The sequence below is a fragment of the Oncorhynchus masou genome, chromosome 13 (assembly GCF_036934945.1).
Source record: "Oncorhynchus masou masou isolate Uvic2021 chromosome 13, UVic_Omas_1.1, whole genome shotgun sequence".
In the NCBI taxonomy this organism is placed as follows: domain Eukaryota; kingdom Metazoa; phylum Chordata; class Actinopteri; order Salmoniformes; family Salmonidae; genus Oncorhynchus; species Oncorhynchus masou.
Genome location: NC_088224.1, coordinates 34,051,494 through 34,074,202, shown reverse-complemented (window position 1 = coordinate 34,074,202; position 22,709 = coordinate 34,051,494).

The window sequence follows — 22,709 nt, the reverse complement described above, 5'->3', positions numbered from 1 at the left end:
TATGTTTCAGAGCCTTCCATCACAGTGGGCAACACTGCGGTGCCCGTGGTCGACTCTCAGGGGTCAAATAATAACGCCTGTGGTATAGCTCGAGGTTAGACTCAACGGTCATGGTACACTCAATTTGTTTGATACACTCGAACAGACCTCGTAGTAGAACCACTGATCAGATTGACTCCGTTAGCTTCATTAGTCTCCAATCATTATTTCTATCCTAACACTCTAAAAAAAGTGTTCCTTCTCCTGTCTAATCGCTGGTGAGATCAAATACATTTATGACAGAATGCCTTCTTATTGTTTAACTTAAGAGTCCCTTCATAACCGCGATTTGGAAGGAAGTGTGTTTTTGTGCTACTTTACTTTACATTATACTGTTAACGATGTTCACTGCAGTGTAAGGAAAGAGCTGGCAGGAAAGGCATTTCACTGTCCTCGCACACATGCCAATCAGACTTGAAACTTAAGAAAGAAAGAAATGTGAAAGAAAAGAAGGTTAGAGAGAAAGGCGGAGGGGAAGGAAGGGAAGGAGGAGGGGCATAAAGTGGCAGAGGGAGTCCAGACACATTTTTTGTGTACTCAGACACGCCGCCGGTGCAGACACCTTGACAACCCCTGTATTCAGCCCAGCTCGTCCATTTCTGGACCAGACTAAAGGAGCAGAACGAAGATCTACCGATGGCGAGTACCCAGGCCAGACAGATATTAGTGGGGACTGACAATGCTTTAAAGCTGACAGATTCGGCTGAGCAACAGACGCACAGACGGGCTAAGACGGGCGGGGAGTCAATGCTAACCCGGTTAGGCACTGCTTTGTGAAAGATCGTCAACGACCTGGAATTGGGATAACTGCTTCCTGACAACAAAGCCAATGACATTAGTTCCTAGCTAAGTAGATCCGAACCACACAGACAATGGGTGTGCTGCAGAGGTCACAGCCACAGAGATCCTCGTTATTGTCCAATCTGTATACATTTTTATGGTCATAGCAGAGTCGGGGGACATTTTTTTTATGTAGAATGCATATCTAGAGAGCCATAGACAGTTTTCTCACTGGCACATTATACAGCTGATGTAATGATGGTTTGAAACTTATGTAATGATGAGATTTTGCCATGAGTATAATTCAACACATATTTTCAGTGGTCATAGCATGGGCAGTGATGGACTGGTAAAAAGGTGAGTGCATGCTGATTGTTCGCTGATCGTTCATGGTTAATAAAGTAAAATAACCTTCCCTGTAAATTCTATGCATTTTTCCACAAAATGTGGATAAATGATCACGCAAAGCAAAGCGTGTGTGTAACCAGTCTTCATGGGCGTTTGCTCTCTACTACACCACTGTTCATAGGACATTCAACTGTAAGAAGCGTACAATGGACACTCTTTGCTGCTCCTATAGGTGAGCTTTTAATAACGCTTGCAGTAATACACTCCAAACAATGCTTCTACTGACACTGTCTTTCTCACAGGATACCGTTGAACAAACATCACATGCCTTTTCATAATATACAGTAACGGAAATGTATTCTGTAATCTTTTCCTTGCATTATCATTTTGTAAACCTCTGCTGTATCTCATTCTGATATCATTCAATGAGGGGACTAAACACCTCCCTCTGCAATTCGATCCTGGACTTCCTGACGTTCGCCGCCAGGTGGGAAGGGTAGGCAACAACACATTTGCTATGCTGATCCTCAACACAGGGGCCCCTCAGGGGTGCGTGCTTAGTCCCCTCTTGTTCTCCCTGTTCACCCGCGACTGCGTGGCCAAGCATGACTCCAACACCATCATTAAGTTTGCTGACGACACACCGGTGGTAGGCCTGATCACAAACAATAATGAGACAGCTTATAGAGAGGCGGTCAGAGACCTGGCAGTGTGGTGCCAGGTCCACAACCTCTCCCTCAACGTTAGCAAGGCAAATGAGATGATTGTGGACTACAGGAAAAGGAGGACCGAGTACGCCCTCATTCACATTGACGGGGCTGTAGTGGAACGGGTCAAGAGTTTCAAAGTCCTTGTTGTCCACATGAAAGTCATGAAGAGGGCACGAAAATTCCTTTTCCCCCTCAGGAGACTGAAAATATTTAGCATGGGTCCCCAGATCCTTAAAAAGTTCTACAGTTCCAAAATCGAGAGCATCCTGACCGGCTGCATCACTGCCTGGCATGTCAACTGCTCGGCATCAACCGTATGGCGCATCCAGGACATAACTAGGTGATGTCAGAGAAAGACCCCAAAAATTGTCAAAGACTCCAGTCATCCAAGTCATAGACTGTTCTCTCTGCTACCACATGACAAGCGGTACCAGAGCGCCAAGTCTAGGTCCAAAAGGCTCCTTAACAGCTTCTACCTCGTAGCCATAAGACTGCTGAACAACTAATAAAATGGCCATAGGACTATTTACATTGGACCCCCCTTTGTTTTTACACTGCTGCTAATCGCTGTTTATTATCTATGCTAAGGCACTTTACGCCTACCTACATGCACAAATTACCTCAACTAACCTGTACTCCCTTTGACTCGGAACCGGTACCCCCTGTAAATACCCGTAGTAAATATTTTATTAACTCTATTTCTTGTTGGTTAAGGGCTTGTAAGTAAGCAGTTCACGGTAAGGTCAACACCTATTGTATTCGGCGCATGTGAGAAATAAAATTCCATTTGATTTGATTTAAATTAGCAGGCAGAATTTAAGCCCAAGGTTGTTTGGTAAATTGGCTTGGTGAAACAGTCAACACTGGACAAACAGTCTCTCTTTCTCTCAGCCTATGTTCTTCCTTCTCTCTCTCGCTTGCTCTCTCTTTCTATATTTCTCTCTCCCACTCTCATTACAAGATTTATAATTCGATGATCACCTGTGTTCACCTGCTGGCCATAAATCTAAGTCCGGGACGAGAGATTACATTTTTTTTTATTAATATACGAAACTCATTAAATAGTCCAAAATGCTCGTTTGATAAATTACATTGTTCAGGGCATACAATGATTGCATTTAAAACATTCCGTTTTTTTTCACCCTCCCATTCCTCCATTCTCTATTTTCAAGTATGGGCCTCCACTTGAATAAGTTCCTGAGTCTAGTGGTTGGTTAGCGTCTAGCGACTGTACATGGTTTGGGTTGTCAGGAGGAGAGGGCTTCTGAAGAGAGTTGGAGAAAAAGAGAAATAGAGGGAGAGATGCTGTCTTGGGACCACGGCATGTTTAAATGAGATCATGAGTGTGAGTGTGTGTGTATTTCCAGTAGTGAAAGGTACAGAAAAGGGGTGACCGAAATGGCGGCCATTGACGCCAATGTACAGTGATCATGTACGGAGGGCTGTAGATAGAGCGATCGCATTAACAAACAGATTGAGGTCGAGAAGGAGAAAGAGAGGAAGAAAGTGAGAGGCCAGAGGAGCTGCAAATATCCCTCCAGCCTTCTAATTGCAAGCCGCAGCTCGAGTGCAGTAAATAGCGACATTTTAATTTCTGCACTAGCCCGTACCATTTCTCCCCTCATGTGCAAAAGCATGTTTCAAATAAAGTGAAAGAAGGTAGTGGAGGCCAAGAGATAGAAGGAGGAGAAAAGATATTAAGAAAGAAACATCATCAAAACAGAGAGAGAGACGGGAGAAGAAAGAAACAGAGAGATAGTGAGGTGGTGAGAGGAAAAAGAGTAGAAGAGTGTGGAAGATAGGAAAAGGGGGGGGGGTTAAACCATGAAGTTTAATTTGAGAGGAAGTGAAATCCCTCCCCAGCCAACATGTCCAAGTGGGCCCCACCTGAGTTTTATATGGACGGTTATCTTAGCTGGTACACAGTTTGGTTAACCTTTTGGGCCAGACATGGACAAACCCATGTGGGTTATAGAGTGGGTCTCAAATGAGCCCTGAATAATATTTGAATGGGCAGTAAGTGGGCAATCTGGTGTTATCTTTTCAGGAATAATGATTGGGACCCAATCAGGTTAACCATTTGGGTCACACACAGGCAAACCCATGAGGCTACAGCATGGGACCCAGATGAGCCCTGTATCGTTTTTAAATAGGCTGTAAGTGGGCTATTTAGTGTGAATATGGTCAGGGATTGTCTCTGGGACCCATTTGGGCGTACAACCTGTAGATCTGTCAATATGGTTGTTGATCATTGCTAGACAGCCATTTTAAAGACGTGTCTTCTTTTCACTCTGTCTTTTCGGGTTAGTATTATCAAATCAAACTTCATTTGTCACATACAACAAGTGTAGACTTTACCGTGAAATGCTTACTTACAAGCCCTTAACCAACAGTATAGTTCAAGAAGAGTTGAGGAAATATTTACCAAATACACTAAAGCAAAAATTATATAAAGTAACACAATAACATAACAATAATGAGGCTCTATACAGGGAGTAAGTGTGTGGGGGTACAGGTTAGTGTCACGGGTGTCATAAGAAGTGGACCAAAGTGCAGCGTGGGGAGCGTACATATTCCTTTATTTCTAGAATGTCGCCAACAAAAACAATAAACAATACAAAACGACCGTGAAGCTTGACAGGGCTAAGTGCCACAAACAAAGTTAACTACCCACACTGAAAGGAGGGAAAAAGGGCTACCTAAGTATGATTCCCAATCAGAGACAACGTTAGTCAGCTGTCCCTGATTGAGAACCATATCCGGCCAAAACATAGAAATAAAGAAACATAGAAAACAAAAAATAGAATGCCCACCCCACATCACACCCTGACCTAACCAAATAGAGAAATAAAACGGCTCTCTAAGGTCAGGGCGTGACAGTTAGTTGAGGTTATTTGTACGTATAGGTAGAGGTGAAGTGACTATGCATAGATAATAAACAGCGAGAAGCAGCAGTGTACAAAACAAATGTGTGGGGGTGTGATGCAACCGGTCAGGACGCTCTCGATGGTGCAGCTGTATACATTTTTGAGGATCTGGGGACACATGCCAAATCTTTTCAGTCTCCTGAGGAGGAAAAGGTTTTGTCGTGCACTCTTCACTCTTTTCCTCTTCGTTGGTGATGTGGACACCAAGGAACTTGAAACTCTCGACCCGCTCCACTACAGCCCCGCTGATGGGGGCCTGTTTTGGCCCGCCTCATCCTCAGATTTCTCCTATCACAGTCATTAATCTTTGTAACTGTTTAAAAATCACCATTGGGCTCATGGTAATATCCCTGAGGAGTTCAGTTAGGAAGGACGCCTGCATCTTTGACTGGGTACAGTTATATACACCATGCTCAAAGAGATATTCAGTGTCAGCTTTTTAAAATATTTTTTTCTACCTATCTACCAATCAGTGCCCTTCTTTGCAACCTGGTCTTTGGGGTTGAATCTATGCTTGAAATTCATAACTTGACTGAGGGACCTTAGAGATAATTGTGTGTGTGTGTGAGGTACAGAGATGGAGACGGTACCACTAGATTCTTCCATTATACTTCTTGGATGATTCTGTTCTACCAGTTAATATTTGTAGCAAAACTAGATTCATTAAATTGGTAGTCATTGCAGCCAATAACTGCACAGCTATTATATGGAAGAATGACACTACCTCAAGCAAGCTGATGTGGCTAAAAGAGCTATCTTCTTATATTCCATCTGAAAAAATAACATACAATTTACATAATAAAACCTTTGAATTTACTGATGTCTGGGGGGATTTCAGCAGTTTCTAGAGACGTCACCTCAGCTGCCTCATTACTACTGTCGTCATTAATATATTATTATTTGTTTTTGTGTTTAATAATTTATTTTCTAGCTTGGAATGTGAAGGTCATTCTGTTTCTTTTTTTTGTTGATAATTTGTGAAGCTAATACCGGTAGAGGGGAGAGAGGGGGGGGGGGTGTTCCTGTGTTGGGGAGGGAAGGGTTTTGCACAATGCGCCCCCATGTAGCATGGTGTTTTGTGTAGGTGGAAGGAATAACGGGGCATTAACTGTGTCATATTTTGATGATTGTTAAATTGTAAAAACGAAATGCCAAAACAAAAAAAGTACTAAAAAAAGAAAGTGTCCTGGTGCCCCAATGAAAACTGCATTGCCATATGCAATAGCTTATGTTTATAAGTGATTTTGGCTATACCGTCATTGGAAAATATTGGAAATGCATGGTGACAAATGTTCCTCTGCCAAGGATGACTAGGTTCCCCACTCGATGGGTCCATGTTATTTGCATCAATTATACCAGGGTGGAATCCCTAATGCTACAAGCTGGACCAGATCTTAATAGGCTGCTGATGACAAGGGAGAAGGAAAAAAATAATTACTCATCTCTAAGCTTTTTTCCATTTGTATGAGTTATACAATATTTGTATCGGGGACCTTACAGACAATTGTGTGTGAGGTACAGAGATTGTGTAGTCATTGAAAAATCATGTCAACCCCTACTATTGCACACAGAGTGAGTCCATGCAACATATTATGTGATTTGTTAAGCACATTCGGAAAGGATTCAGACCCCTTGACTTGTTCCACATTACAGCCTTATTATAAAATGTATGAAATTGTTTTTTCCCCTGATAAATCTACACACAATACCCCGCAAATACATTAAATATGATAAACAGAAAACCTTATTTAAGTAAGTACTCAGACCATTTGCTCTGACTTGAAATTGAGCTCAGGTGCATCCTGTTTCCATTAATCATCATTGAGATGTTTCTACAACTTGATTGGAGTCCACCTGTGGTAAATTCAATTGAATGGACATGATTTGGAAAGAAACAAACCTGTCTATACAAGGTCCCACAGTTTACAGTGCATGTCAGAGCAAACACCAAGCCATGAGGTCGAGGGAATTGTCCATAGAGCTCAGAGACAGGATAGTGTCGAGTTACAGATCTGGGGAAGGGTACCATAACATTTCTGCAGCCTTGAAGGTTCCCAAGAACACAGTGGCCTCCATCATTCTTAAATGGCAGAAGTTTGGAACCACCAAGACTCTTCCTAGATCTGGCCGCCCTGCAAAACTGAGCAAACAGGGGGAGAAAGGCTTTGATCAGGGAGGTGACCAAGAAACCGATGGTCACTCTGACTAAGATCTAGAGTTCATCTGTGGAGATGGGAGAACCTCCAGAAGGATAACCATTTCTGCAGCACTCAACCAATCATGCCTTTATGGTAGAGTGGCCAGACGGAAGCCGCTCTTCAGTGAAAGGCACATGACAGACTGCTTGGAGTTTGCCAAAAGGCACCTAAACGACTCTCAGACCATGAGAATCAAGATTCTCTGAATACCAAACATCAAGTCTGGAGGAAACATGGCACCATCCCTACGGTGGAGCATGGTGGTGGCAGCATCATGCTGTGGGGATGTTTTCCACTGGCAGTGACTGGGAGACTAGTCAGGATGGAGGGACAGATGAATGGAGCAAAGTACAGAGAGATCCTTGATTAAAACCTGTTCCAGAGCGCATAGGACCTCAAACTCGGTCAAAGGTTCATATTCCAAGAGGACAACAACCAGCCAAGACAACGCAGAGGTGGCTTCGGGACAAGTTTCTGAATGTCCTCGAGTGGCCCAGAGAGAGCCCAAACATCTCTGGAGAGACCTGAAAATAGCTGTGAAGAGCCCTGAAAACACTCCCCATCCAACCTGACAGAGCTTGAGAGGATTTGCAAAGAAGAATGGGACAAACTCCCCAAATGCAGGGATGCCAAGCTTGTTGCATCATACCCAAGAAGTCTCAAGGCTGTAATCGCTGCCAAAGGTGCTTTGACAAAGTACTGCGTAAAGGGTCTGAATACTTTGCAAAATGTATTTGCAAATATGTCAAAAAACATGTTTTTGCTTTGTCATTATGGGGTATTGAGTGTAGACCGATGAGAAAAATATGTAATTATACCCATTTTATAATAAGGCTGTAACATAACAAAATTTGAAAAAAGTCAAGGGGTCTGAATACTTTCCGAAGGCACTGTAAAATTAACCCTCAAGCTACCCACATTTGTTACATACAGGATTAACAAATTTAGTCTTTTTTACCCTTATCAATCACAAATAAATTAATATAAGGTGTTAAAGATAAAAACACTATGTTTTCTACACAAATATAAAATAAAAATAGACAAGAAAACTAAGAGACAAGAATAAACTATTATTTCTTGTCAAAGCATCATTAGACGTATAATTAATAACCAAACCAGACTGTTATTATAGCAAAGTTATAGCTACTATGCATACTCTATAAAACAAAAATATACATTTCTCCCTTATATAATGTACAGCTTATTTTGTAGGAGAATTTAGCTTTTTTCAAACACCTGAATTTTTTTTTCTTCTGCAAGGTAGTGTCATAATCAATGCCCAATTATCTGTAAAAAAAAGTCTGTTTATTTTTCTGCATAGGTTATCTTAGCATACCTCTTTAACTGTTCAATTAAAATTTTAATGAGGGTGTCATTCTGACAGTTGTAAATCACACATCTCAATAGACTGCACTAACATGCCTAGGATACTTCATTCAAATTACAGGACTTGGGATCATAAAACACATCCTCAATACAGGAACATATCATGGCATCATAAATATTAATACACATAATTAATACATATGAATTCACAGGCATGCCAGCTAAGATAGTTAGTCAGCTACTCTTAACTTGACTGACAGCCTGAAATGGCTTGGTAGTTAGTTATGAGGTTGGTAGATTGGGAACCCATCGAGCTATCTAGATAAAGCCAGCTTCATAAAATCGCTAGGGGGCTAGTACTACATAGAATAAAGAAGGAATCAATTGGCTATATACACAATACATTACCAAAGGTATGTGGACACCTGCTTGTCAGACATCTCATTCCAAAATCATGGTCGAGTTGGTCTCCTCTTTGATGCTATAACAGCCTCCACTCTTCTGGGAAGGAATATTGCTGCGGGGACTTACTTCCATTCAGAGAATTAGTGAGTTTGGACACTGATGTTGGGTGATTAGGCTTGGCTCACAGTCGGTGTTCCAATTAATCCCAAAGGTGTTCAATGGGGTTGAGGTCAAGGCTCTGTGCAGGCCAGTCAAGTTCTTCCACGCCGATCTCAACAAACCATTTCTGTATGGACCACACTTTGTGCACCGTTGGCATTGTGATGCTGAAACAGGAAAGGGTCTTCCCCAAAATGTTGCCACAAAGTTGGAAGCACAGAATCCTCTAAAAGGTCATTGTATGCTGTAGCGTTAAGATTTCCCTTCACTGGAACTAAGGGACACAGCCCGAACCATGAAAACAGCCACGGAACGTTATTCCTCATCCACCAAACTTTACAGTGGGCACTATGTATTAGGGTAGGTAGCGTTCTCCTGGCATCCGCTAAACCCAGATTCGTCTGTCAAACTGCTAGATGGTAAAGCGTGATTCGTCACTCCAGAGAAAGCTTTTACACCCCTCTAGCCAACGCTTGGCATTTCGCATGTTGATCTTAGGCTTGTGTGCAGCTGCAATGCCATGGAAACCCCTTCCGACAAACAGTTATTGAGCTGATGTTGCTTCCAGAGGTAGTTTAGAACTCAGTAGTGAATGTTGCAACCGAGGACGGACGACTTTTACGCGTTATGCGCATTCAGCACTCGGCGGTCCAGTTCTGTGAGCTTGTGTGGCTTACCACTTCGCGACTGAGTCGATGTTGCTCCTAGATGTTTCAACTTCACAATAACAGCACTTACAGTTGACAGGGGCAGCTCTAGCAGGGCAGAAATTTGACAAACCGACTTGTTGGAATTGTGGCATCTTATGACGGTGCCAAGTTAAATGTCACTGAGCTCTTCAGTACGGGCCATTCTATTGCCAACGTTTGTCTGTTTGCTCGACTTTATACACCTGTCAGCAACGGGTGTGGCTGCAATAGCTGAATCCACTCATTTGAAGGCCAGTCAAAATCAACCTTTTTAAGCACATATTTACTCGTGGACTTATTTAGGCTTGCCATAACAAAGGGGTTGAATTCTTATTGACTGAAGACAGTTCAGCTTTTCATATTTTATTAATTTGAAACAATTTCTGAAAACAAAATTCCACTTTTACATCATGGGGTAGTGTGTGTAGGCCAGTGACAAAAAAAGACATTTAATTTCAATTCAGGCTGTAACACAACAAAATGTAGAAAACGTAGCTACCGATTCCACCGAGAAGAAAGAAATACTTAAAATCAGTGGTCGATATGTGTCATGCTTCTGGGGAAAAGTAAGAGTTACAAACTCAATCTTTTAATTACCAAGACGTCGGACAGATACAACAGGTGCAAAATACACATGAGGGAAAGTGTTATGGTAGATGATTGGTTGGTAGATTAAGCCAATGAGTAACGCGCCTGGAGATTGAAGAAACCCAAGGAGGGTGTAGACTTTCTATAGGCACTGTAAATGAAGGTTGGGTTTGTTTCAATCCTGCCCACATGCCCATAGTTGGCAGCACACAAGTAATCATCAATTTGGAGTGCAGCTGCACTTGATCCGATCGTAATGCCTGAGGTAAATTCAGGCTACTTTGGGTATCCCTATGGGGCTAGTTAACCTCAGAGCCATTGTATCCTTTCAAATCCAAAGGGCTCGAGTACAGAGCCAAACAAATAACACATGTGTCCAATACTTTTGGAGCTCACTGTGTTCACTTTTTGTTTACAATCAAACGGGACAAGATGTGAAAAACATTCTAAAGACTGGCACTCTTGTTAATGTTGGCTTTAAATGTGACATCTTGTAATTAACAGGTACTCTAGAGAGTAGCATCACTGCACAGTAGACTGACAAGCTAAAGATGATAATGAAGCTACACTATATGCAACCATGATCATTTAACTCACAACAACCAGTGGGGTCAGTAGTGGTGATAGCTTCTTCCTCGAGCAGAGCACAGTGGTCATGGAATACAGAACCTCTCCCTTACATTGGTCAAAGTTTCACTTCCATGTTCCAAAGACCACCTTTCACTTCTCTTCTTTTTCTCGACTATGAGCAATGCAGCAGAACTCTCATTTCCTTATGATGGTTTAAAGGTTAAGGTAAGGGCAATCTGGAATTGGTACATCCATTTTTTAACTTAAAACTTTGAAATTAATTATATATAGCCAGCCAACTTTAACGTGTGCTCATCTCACTCAAGCCAGACTGCCTACGAATAAGGCAAATAATAAAAATATGTATGCAAAACAACAAAAGTGGTATTGAGGAACCAAGCACAGTAACGATGCAGAAGTGAATGACGATTAACATAATAGGAACCATGACAAAAGGGGAACAGAGTCAGTAGTGGTGACAGCCTCTTCCATAGAGAACATAAACCCTCAAAGTTCCAGAATGGGGTGAAAATGGCAGCCATATTGGTCAGGTATAAATCCAAACCAGATCTTCAGTTTCTTGGCAATTTCTCGCATGGACTAGCCTTCATTTCTCAGAACAAAAATAGACTGACGAGTTTCAGAAGAAAGGTCTTTGTTTCTGGCCATTTTGAGCCCGCAATCGAACCCACAAATGCTGACGCTCCAGATACTCAACTAGTTTAAAGGTGGACAGTTTTATTGCTTCTTTAAATCAGAACAACAGTTTTCAGCTGCGCTAACATAATTGCAAAATGGTTTTCCAATGATCAATTATCCTTTAAAAATGATAAACTTAGATTAGCTAACGCAACGTGCCACAGGAGTGATGGTTGCTAATAACGGGCCTCTGTACGCCTATGTAGATATTCCATTAAAAATCTAGCGTTTCTAGCTACAATAGTCATTTACAACATTAACCATGTCTACACTGTACTTCCGATTTAATTTGTTATGATTTTAATGGGCAATAAAATTGTGCTTTTCATTCAAAAACAAGGACATTTCTAAGTGAACCCAAACTTTTGAACGGTAGCTTTGATTGAACTGTCATGTCAACATCTTACCTTCAAAATCTTAGCTAGCTGCCATCATCATAAATCAAGTAGACAATCAATTGGCAAATCCTTTTTAATCCTTGTCATATTAAGATAAATAATGAAGACGCATTATAGATCAAATGTATAGGTGCTCATCGGCCATTGGACATAAACATTACACAACAAGTTGGAAACGTTGACAGTGGCTAACCGCAAGCATTGCAACTGGGAAGTCGGGAATAAACGCGCTCAGACTGAGGATTGTTTTGAACTGTCATCCAACTCGGAATTGTAAATCTTTCTTTGATGTCAAAATTTGCCAACGAAGGACCGCCGTGCACAACAAGGTGAGTCCAAAAATGTATTATATGCTGCTGCATAAATTATGTAATATGCCAGGGAGGTATGGTCAGCCATATCAGCTATGTTTTAAAAAAAGACAGTAAACAAGCTTGAATTAATTGTTCGCTGCCAGACAAGGCTCCGCTGATAGTCAGTGGTAAGGACTCACTCCATGGTGCTGGAAAGAAAGCTCTGCTGTTGAGACAGCTTTATTTAGGCCCTACCAGTTTGTGAGCACTGCTTGTCGCCGTTGTAGTGCAATCAATGTATTGTTTAGTGTTGTGTTGTGGCTTTGCTGACATGCACCTACACATATTTTTCTTTTGAGTTTGCCCCATCAAGATTTACATGCTAAAATCATCACTAAAAAGTAAGACCCCCCCCCCCCAAAAAAAAGAAATTCTGCCTTATTAGCCGCCAATGATTCACTCATTCGCTGACAACCTGTGATCAAACCAGATCTAACTTAAAGCATACTACTAAACCTCAAGCAGGAGAGGCCATTTCAATCTATTTTATTCGAAACTTGTTATAATAGTTCAATTTGATTGTTTGTTAAAATAATACAACTCAGCCCTAAGGGCAAGCCTCCCTTCCTCCCTCCACTCTTTAGGCTTTTATGTTCCCACAAGGATTACAACGAGGGCTCATTAATCTAAATCTGATGGCCAACCAAATGAAATAAATCAAGAGTTCTCCCAAATACAACAATATTTGTGTTGGGGGGTGGGGATAATTAACGAGCGCAGCTGCACTAATTAAAAGCCATCTGAGTTCCATTAATCTTGGCTGTTAGTGGGATTGTTTCTCTAAAATGTCCAGCCACACCTTTTTTCGTGAAGCCCGTTGTCCTTGGATTTCTTTTTCAGGTGATTTTGGAACGTGTGATTTTGGAAACGTGAAGGCACAATTGCTATTGGACAACCATTTCCTTTACTTTTGTGATCATGTTGAGAAGGTGTGGCTGCTAATGAGGGAAGTCATACAAACAATGCTCTTGTTCCAGTATCTTGGGACCTCACTGCTCATTCAGTGAGATGAGGCACATTCTTTTCACAAAAGAGGAAAGCATTGGTTCTCTTTTGTAATCAGTCTAGTCCAAGCTCTTCTCTGTCCTGGCACCCGGATGGTGGAACCAGATTCCCCCTGAAGTTAGAACAGCAGAGTCGCTGCCCATCTTCCGAAAACATCTGATACCATACCTCTTCAAACAGTATCTTAAATGATCCTCCTCTCCATCTCTATCTTCAGAAAACTGAAAACTGTTATTTACTGCTGCTCTTTAATTATTTGTTATTCTTATCACTTAACTTTTTATTTGAGGTATTTTCTTAAAAATTGTTGGTTAAGGGCTTGTACGGAAGCATTTCACTGTAAGGTCTACTACACCTGTTGTATTCGGCGCATGTGACAAATAAAATTTGATTTGATATTTGCTTATGACATATTTCATAAATTAGCAGACATTTCTAAAGAACTGTTTTTGCTTTGTCATTATGGGGTATTGTGTGTAGATTGATGAGGGAGAAAAAAACGATTTAATCAATAAAATTGTATCCATTTTAGAATAAGGCTGTAATGTTACAAAATGCAGAAAAGGTCAGGTGTCTGAATACGTTCCGAAGGCACTGTACAGTTTAAACCTGGAGCCAGGCGCACTGTTCACGAAACTGGATTATGAGGGTAGATTTATAGGACTACTATTCAACCCATATTGTAAACTTTTCTCACCTTCCAATATTTCATGGATTTCACATTTGAATATGGCAACTTTCTGAATAAATCAAACCACTGTATTTTTTATTGACCAATATTTTTAGTGTCTAAAGGCTCTCAAAATGTATTTACATGGCGTTCTTTAATTGATTCCTAATATTCTGAACTGTTCTCTTCACATATTCTAGTGAGTCTGTCAAAAAAAAATCTAATTGAAGGTACACCTCTGCTGTCTTCAACCAAGATCTCAGCGATCACTGCCTCATTGCCTGCATCCGTAATGGGTCAGCGGTCAAACGACCCCCACTCATCACTGTAAAACGCTCCCTGAAACACTTCAGCGAGCAGGCCTTTCTAATCGACCTGGCCGGGGTATCCTGGAAGGATATTGATCTCATCCCGTCAGTAGAGGATGCCTGGATATTTTAAAAAAATGCCTTCCTAACCATCTTAAATAAACATGCCCCATTCAAGAAATTTAGAACCAGGAACAGATATAGCCCTTGGTTCTCCCCAGACCTGACTGCCCTTAACCAACACAAAAACATTCTATGGCATTCTGCATTAGCATCGAACAGCACCCGTGATATGCAGCTGTTCAGGGAAGCTAGAAACCATTATACACAGGCAGTTAGAAAAGCCAAGGCTAGCTTTTTCAAGTAGAAATTTGCTTCCTGCAAAACTAACTCAAAAAAGGTCTGGGACACTGTAAAGTCCATGGAGAATAAGAACACCTCCTCCCAGCTGCCCACTGCACTGAAGATAGGAAACACTGTCACCACTGATAAATCCACCATAATTGATAATTTCAATAAGCATTTTTCTACGGCTGGCCATGCTTTCCACCTGGCTACTCCTACCCCGGTCAACACCACTGCACCCCCCACAGCAACTCGCCCAAGCCTTCCCCATTTCTCCTTCTCCCAAATCCGTTCAGCTGATGTTCTGAAAGAGCTGCAAAATCTGGACCCCTACAAATCAGCCGGGCTAGACAATCTGGACCCTTTCTTTCTAAAATTATCTGCCGAAATTGTTGCCACCCCTATTACTAGCCTGTTCAACCTCTCTTTCGTGTCGTCTGAGATCCCCAAAGATTGGAAAGCAGCTGCGGTCATCCCCCTCTTCAAAGGGGGGGACACTCTTGACCCAAACTGCTACAGACCTATATCTATCCTACCATGCCTTTCTAAGGTCTTCGAAAGCCAAGTCAACAAACAGATTACCGAACATTTTGAATCTCACCATACCTTCTCTGCTATGCAATCTGGTTTCAGAGCTGGTCATGGGTGCACCTCAGCCACACTCAAGGTCCTAAACGATATCTAAACCGCCATCGATAAGAAACATTACTGTGTAGCCGTGTTCATTGATCTGGCCAAGGCTTTCGACTCTGTCAATCACCACATCCTCATTGGCAGAGTCGACAGCCTTGGTTTCTCAAATGATTGCCTCGCCTGGTTCACCAACTACTTCTCTGATAGAGTTCAGTGTGTCAAATCGGAGGGTCTGCTGTCCGGACCTCTGGCAGTCTCTATGGGGGTGCCACAGCATTCAATTCTTGGACTGACTCTCTTCTCTGTATACATCAATGAGGTCGCTCTTGCTGCTGGTGAGTCTCTGATCCACCTCTATGCAGACAACACCATTCTGTATACTTCTGGCCCTTCTTTGGACACTGTGTTAACAACCCTCCAGGCAAGCTTCAATGCCATACAACTCTCCTTCCGTGGCCTCCATTTGCTCTTAAATACAAGTAAAACTAAATGTATGCTCTTCAACCGATCGCTACCCGCTCCTACCCGCCTGTCCAACATCACTACTCTGGACGGCTCTGATTTAGAATACGTGGACAACTACAAATACTTAGGTGTCTGGTTAGACTGTAAACTCTCCTTCCAGACCCATATCAAATATCTCCAATCCAAAGTTAAATCTAGAATTGGCTTCCTATTTCGCAATGACTTAAATGTAAACAAAGCATCCTTCACTCATGCTGCCAAACATACCCTTGTAAAACTGACCATCCTACCGATCCTCGACTTTGGCGATGTCATTTACAAAATAGCCTCCAATACACTACTCAACAAATTGGATGCAGTCTATCACAGTGCAATCCATTTTGTCACCAAAGCCCCATATACTACCCACCATTGCGACCTGTACGCTCTCGTTGGCTGGCCCTCGCTTCATACTCGTCGCCAAACCCACTGGCTCCATGTCATCTACAAGACCCTGCTAGGTAAAGTCCCCCCTTATCTCAGCTCGCTGGTCACCATAGCATCTCCCACCTGTAGCACACGCTCCAGCAGGTATATCTCTCTTGTCACCCCCAAAACCAATTCTTTCTTTGGCCGCCTCTCCTTCCAGTTCTCTGCTGCCAATGACTGAAACGAACTACAAAAAGCACTGAAACTGGAAACACTTGTCTCCCTCACTAGCTTTAAGCACCAACTGTCAGAGCAGCTCACAGATTACTGCACCTGTACATAGCCCACCTATATTTTAGCCCAAACAACTACCTCTTTCCCTACTGTAATTAATTTATTTATTTTGCTCCTTTGCACCCCATTATTTTTTATTTCTACTTTGCACATTCTTCCATTGCAAATCTACCATTCCAGTGTTTTACTTGCTATATTGTATTTACTTTACCACCATGGCCTTTTTTTGCCTTTACCTCCCTTATCTCACCTCATTTGCTCACATCGTATATAGACTTGTTTATACTGTATTATTGACTGTATGTTTGTTTTGCTCCATGTTTAACTCTGTGTCGTTGTATGTGTCGAACTGCTTTGCTTTATCTTGGCCAGGTCGCAGTTGTAAATGAGAACTTGTTCTCAACTTGCCTACCTGGTTAAATAAAGGTGAAAAAATAAATAAATAAATAAATAAACACCACATTTGAAGGGATGGCTTCAGATAAATGTACTGAAAACCCTATTGAATGAAAACCCCCAGAGAAAATCTGTTAGCCAGCAAGTGGGAGAGTTTGCAGCGGTTGAATGAAATGTATTCAGCATGCGCAAGGGAACCACACCTTCAAAGCCCTTTACGCACCTGCATAAAGTAAGTCTGATAACCAGCTACTGAGAAGAGCGTAGGAAAGGCGTACATAGGAAAGGCGTACATAGGAAAGGCGTACATATGAAAGGCGTACATAGGAAAGGCGTACATAGGAAAGGCGTACATAGGAAAGGCGTACATAGGAAAGGCGTACATATGAAAGGCGTACATAGGAAAGGCGTACATAGGAAAGGCGTACATAGGAAAGGCGTACATAGGAAAGGCGTACATAGGAAAGGCGTACATAGGAAAGGCGTACATAGGAAAGGCGTACATAGGAAAGGCGTACATAGGAAAGGCGTACATAGGAAAGGCGTACATAGGAATGGCGTACATAGGAATGGCGTACATAGGAAAGGCGTACATAGGAAAGGCGTACATAGGAAAGGCTTACATAGGAATGGCGTACATAGGAAAGGCGAATTGGGCCGTGAAAGAATAGAGCAGAATATCTCTATCATTATGTCAACGGCCAAATAGCATCATTACTTATGGGAGGAGATAGTTGGTTTACCCTCAAACTCTTGTCTTAAGAAGCCAAACTCAAGCATTACAAGTAAACAAATGCACAACATAATGCCAGTGTTCTTCAGTCATAACTAGCAAATGTTAAGCATTGATAACAAAATGCACATTATGCTAACAACAAAACAATATTTGTGTTCAGCCATTATGAAAGACCTAGCATGTCCAAATTACTGCTAACTCCAGCTACTGTACCATGGCTAATCTCCAAAGCCTGGTAAAGAGCTCATTCTTGTTTATTTAATAAAAATATACTAATTCTTGACGGCTTGCTAAAACGCTCAAATTAAGTCATGCAAAGATGGATTGGCAGCGTTCGTCACGGTAATAAATGTTAATCCACAAGTTTTAGCAGCTCTGCTATGGCTCGTAAATACCATCAAAATATAAACAGCAATCTGGGAGGCGACTAGGTGCATTAGCCAAAGACTTGGCAATAAAAGAGGGAAGGGAAAGAGAGAAAAAAGGAGAGAGGGAAGCATATGGCGCAAGACTGTCAAACTGGTTTTATGAAAAAGCCTGGAAGGTTTATTGAATTTATCAGTACCTGAGGTACTAGCGCACTCCATTTTAACATAGTTAGCCTATAAATTGAACCAGTTAGCACAATGATAAATGTAGTTTTGGATTAGGCCTCTAACACAAATATGATGGTGCTGCAGTTGAGAAATGTGAGTTGAGAGAGAGAGAATAAAGTAAATGTGAAGGTTTGAACTGATGTAGATTTGAAGTATAACATTATTTTCTAATGTGGAGATTGAGTAAATGGGTGTAATTTCAATAAACTACACCACACCATATAGACACAAACACGGGAAAACAAAATGTCAAATCGTACACATTTCACACGTGTAGACGGACACACACAGACGCACGCACGCACGCGCACACACACACACACACACACACACACACACACACACACACACACACACACACACACACACACACACACACACACACACACACACACACACACACACACACACACACACACACACACACACACACACACAGCCTGGTGTTGTTCTGCACAGGTCAATCCTCGGTGTAACTGATGACTGGCAACATGCTCCGGGTCACCGACTCTGCGGTAGCTACAGTGTAATAGCCACAAGTGACCCCCAGCCGCCCAGGTGTGCAGTGTCAAAGACTGCTGTTTCCCGGCCAGGATTGATGCTCTCATCAAGCTGTCACCACGGCAATGAGGGCGCCAGGGCGGGCTACATGCAGAGAGAGTGTGTGTGTGTGTGTGTGTGCGTGTGGGCTGCACTTGCTTAGTGTTGTCCCAAATTGGGCCTGACAGCTTGAATAGGGAGAAGGAATTCTCCCCTAAGTAATGTAGGACCCAAGAGCCACCCAACATTCAGAGGGTTCTCCCTACTATGGTGTATTTTCATCTTAGTTCACTTCCCATGACACAGGAAGAATAATTGTACAGGTTGTCTTCTATGCACTATTGAACATAGTTTTATTCAAATTGAAATTGACAAAAAGACAGCCACATAAGGCTCTGGTGAAACTATATAGGAATAAAGGTGTCATTTGGGATGTAGCTGTCTCTGTTAGGCTTACTCTCTCCTTCGCTTTCTCCATTATTCAGGATATGCTTTCTGTAGTACATCAAATCCAGGGAGTAATCACAGACCCATTAAAACGTAATGTGGCTAATGTTCGCGTAATCAACGTTTTATGGGTCGGCAATAGCTTTAAACTAACAATTTGTAATTATCATTTCATGTACGATGTGATATTAGCGCAATCTTTCATTCCAACAAATGCTTACCTCTAAAATATTTAGAGTATAGAAACGCGAATGATAATGATACTCCTGGGTATGTGATGGAAAGGTGGAGGCTATGGGCAGTAGATGTATAGAGAGAGAGAGAGAGGTGGGGAGATCTGGAGTGGAAAGGAAATACACACAAAACATTAGGAACACCTGCTCTTTCCATGACATAGACGGACCAAGTGAAAGCTATGATCCTTTACTGATGTCCCCTGTTATATCCACTTCAACCAATCAGTGTAGATGAAGGAGAGGAGACAGGTTAAAGAAGGATTTTAAAGCCTTGAGACAATGTGTGGCATTCAGAGGGCAAATGGAAAGGACCAAAAGGCCTTTGAATGGGGTATTGTAGTAGGTGCCAAGTGTCAAGAACTGCAACGCTGCTGGGTTTTTCGCGCTCAACCGCTTCCCGTGTGCGTCAAAGTTCCACCACCCAAAGGACATCAGAGGTCCACTTCTTTCAGCAAAAATTAAGAAACTGCGGTTGGAGTGGGCTAAGGAATGGGAATGATGGGAGGACTAGGGTATGGAGAAAACCACATGAGCACATGCATCCATCATGCCGCTTGTCAACATTACAGGCTGGTGGTGTGATGGAGTGATGGAGTGGGGTGTGGTTCAGGGCACACCATTGATAAAAAGGGCATAAAAGTATCAATCACACATTGATAAAAGGGCACCCTTGATAAAAGTAGAGCAGCGTTTGCATGCCACATGATATCTGAACATCATTGCCATTCAGGTGCATTCCTTCATGGCAGCAGTGTATCCATCTGCACATGCATTTTTTTAAGCAGGATAATGCCCCATGTCACAAGGCTAGGATTGTCCAGGAATGGTTCCACGAACATGACACTGAATTCATCTTACTGCAGTGGCCTGCCCAGTCACCAGATCTAAACCCAGTTGAGCATCTGTGGAATGAGAGGGAACGAGCTATTTTGGAATAGAGATCCACTACCAGCCAACTTGACACAACAGTGGGAAGCATTGGGCCAGCATCCCTGTGGAACACTTTCGGGCACCTTGTGGAGTCCATGCCCCAACGAATTGAAGCTGTTCTGAGGGCAACAGGGGGCGCAACTTAATTGGGAAAGTGTCCCTAATGTTTTGTCCAGTCATTGCCCTAATTTAAATGGATCCATACCTGCAAGTACAATAGTCATCCCAATTGCGGCAATTGTCACTTCTCCAATTCTCCACAAACTGCTTCAAGTCTATACGACTGATATGAGGAAGGAGAGAAAGAATTCATGTTACTTCACATGAAGAAACACACACCATATCATGCTGTTGTTCTTCTACCTTTTAATTGCCACGTCTGAACTCTTTTAGCCGGTATTTATTTTGCTGGAACCAGTCTACACCATCTCTCCACCACCCACACGTTTGGCGTTTGAGGAGTGTATTAGTTCAAAAGGCTTATTATTTGAATGTGAAAATGGAACTAATGGTGTGCGGAGGCCATTCAGCACAATTATTTGAGAAAACAAGGCCCTAGTCAAGTCTTGTGTTATTATTTGGTCCCTTTTCGAAAAACTTCTCAAAATTGCCCCAATTATGTTCAATTATGACAAGGCCTGCACTGTCAATCAACGAAGCACAATTTTCCACATTGTGCCATTAAAGCCACAGTCTGGAGTCTGGTGTCTCAGCCCAACAGCAGCCTCGTCTCTTGGTTTAGAACAGAACAAGCTATGTCGTTGGGAAATGAAACCACTGTAAAATTGGTACATATATATTAACTATATTAGTAGAGTTGGGGGGCGTTCATTTAAATGACCATTGAACAGAAGGGACATCTTCCAGACTGTAGCGTTAACCCTTCCCTTATGTTTCCTGTTGACCCGGAACAGAGTTTGAAATACCATTTTATGTACTTTTTCCACCATGTCCTGTCATCTACTTTTATAAGTATGGGTCTCAAACTTGTAAAACACCTAATTAAAAATAAATAAATAAAATAAGAACCGGTACCTGAATAGTGACGTCTATGATGTTCAGGGTCAATTTGACACTCAATCTGACCCCCACAATTTGACCTGGACCTTGGTCTATGTAACTTTTGAATGGTTTGTCCAAGAAACAAGCTGCAACCATGCTGATTACATAGATATATATGATGTGCCTATGATGCTCAGAGGCTGAGCAACACTGATCTGAAGTACATTTTAAGTCTATGTGATATTGACCTTTGACCTTGACAGTAAAAAACTATCCATGATGATCACAGGGATATTAGTAAAATTTCCCTGTGATGTTCAGAGGTCGAGGGACAGTGATCTGAAGTTTGGCCAAAAAATTGCTCTACATTTCATTAAATGTCCTAATTTGATTGACTTCCGACTTTGGTAGAGTAATTAAACATTTGGCTCTACATTTTGAACAGTTGGATCTAGCAACAACTCAGGGAAAAAAAGCATATGAAAGAGGACTTTTTCAGCTACTGGAAAATACATTTTGGGAGGTAAAAATTTGGGAGGTGAAAATCACATTTGTGATAATCACATTTGTGATATTGATGTATTTATTTTACCTGCAGTACATACTGTATGGGTCATATTAGACCGACTCGACTAAAAGGGAAGGGTTAAACAGCAAGGTGAGTTAACACCCCACTTTTCTTGACAGGGCCCATAATTCCCGGCTGGAGGGTGACATGGCCTGCGAATACAACGATGAACCAGATGTGTATAGACAGAAAGGGGACTCGCTGTTTGAGTTCCCATCATTACTGATGGCAGATCTGTCACTGGCCCGCGTTGTATTGTTCCCCTTTTCCCGTTTGCCAAAACTTGTGCTAGGTCAGCTTCGACACACACTCGCTGCTACCAGGAATATTGGCAACCCTGGTGTTGCACGCAAGCAAAACAGCTGTTGTTTCAACGTGGCCAGCCAAACCCGCTCTGTCTCTATGAATTATGGAAATGTGAAACAGTGTCACACCGCCAATCTGACACCATCTCCTGCTTGGCCCCAACTTTTGCAGCCAAGCGTATGTACATACGCTCCCACTAACGCGCAAACACACACAAACGTATACACACCAGTAGAGGCTGCTTAGGGGAGGACGGCTCACAATGATGGCTGGAACGGAGTAAATGGAATGGCATCAAACACATGGAACCCATGTGCTTGATGTATTTGATACCATTCCACTCCAGCCATTACCACAAACAATGTTTCCTTACATTTTTTGTTGTTGTGTTAACTAAAGGGGAAAACTGTTGAAAGTTGAGTGAAGCGCCGATTATAGGGAACATTGACCGCGAGCCCGTCCTCCCCAACTAAGGTACCACCAACCTCCTGTGACACACACATACACATTCCGACCCCCCAATATCATTCTCTCGCTTTCCCTTCTCTTGATAAACATGTCCAGTGTTCTAAAAATACCAGGCGAAGACAAAAGGGGTGGTATTTATGATAAAGAGAGCCTCTCTGACACGGCAT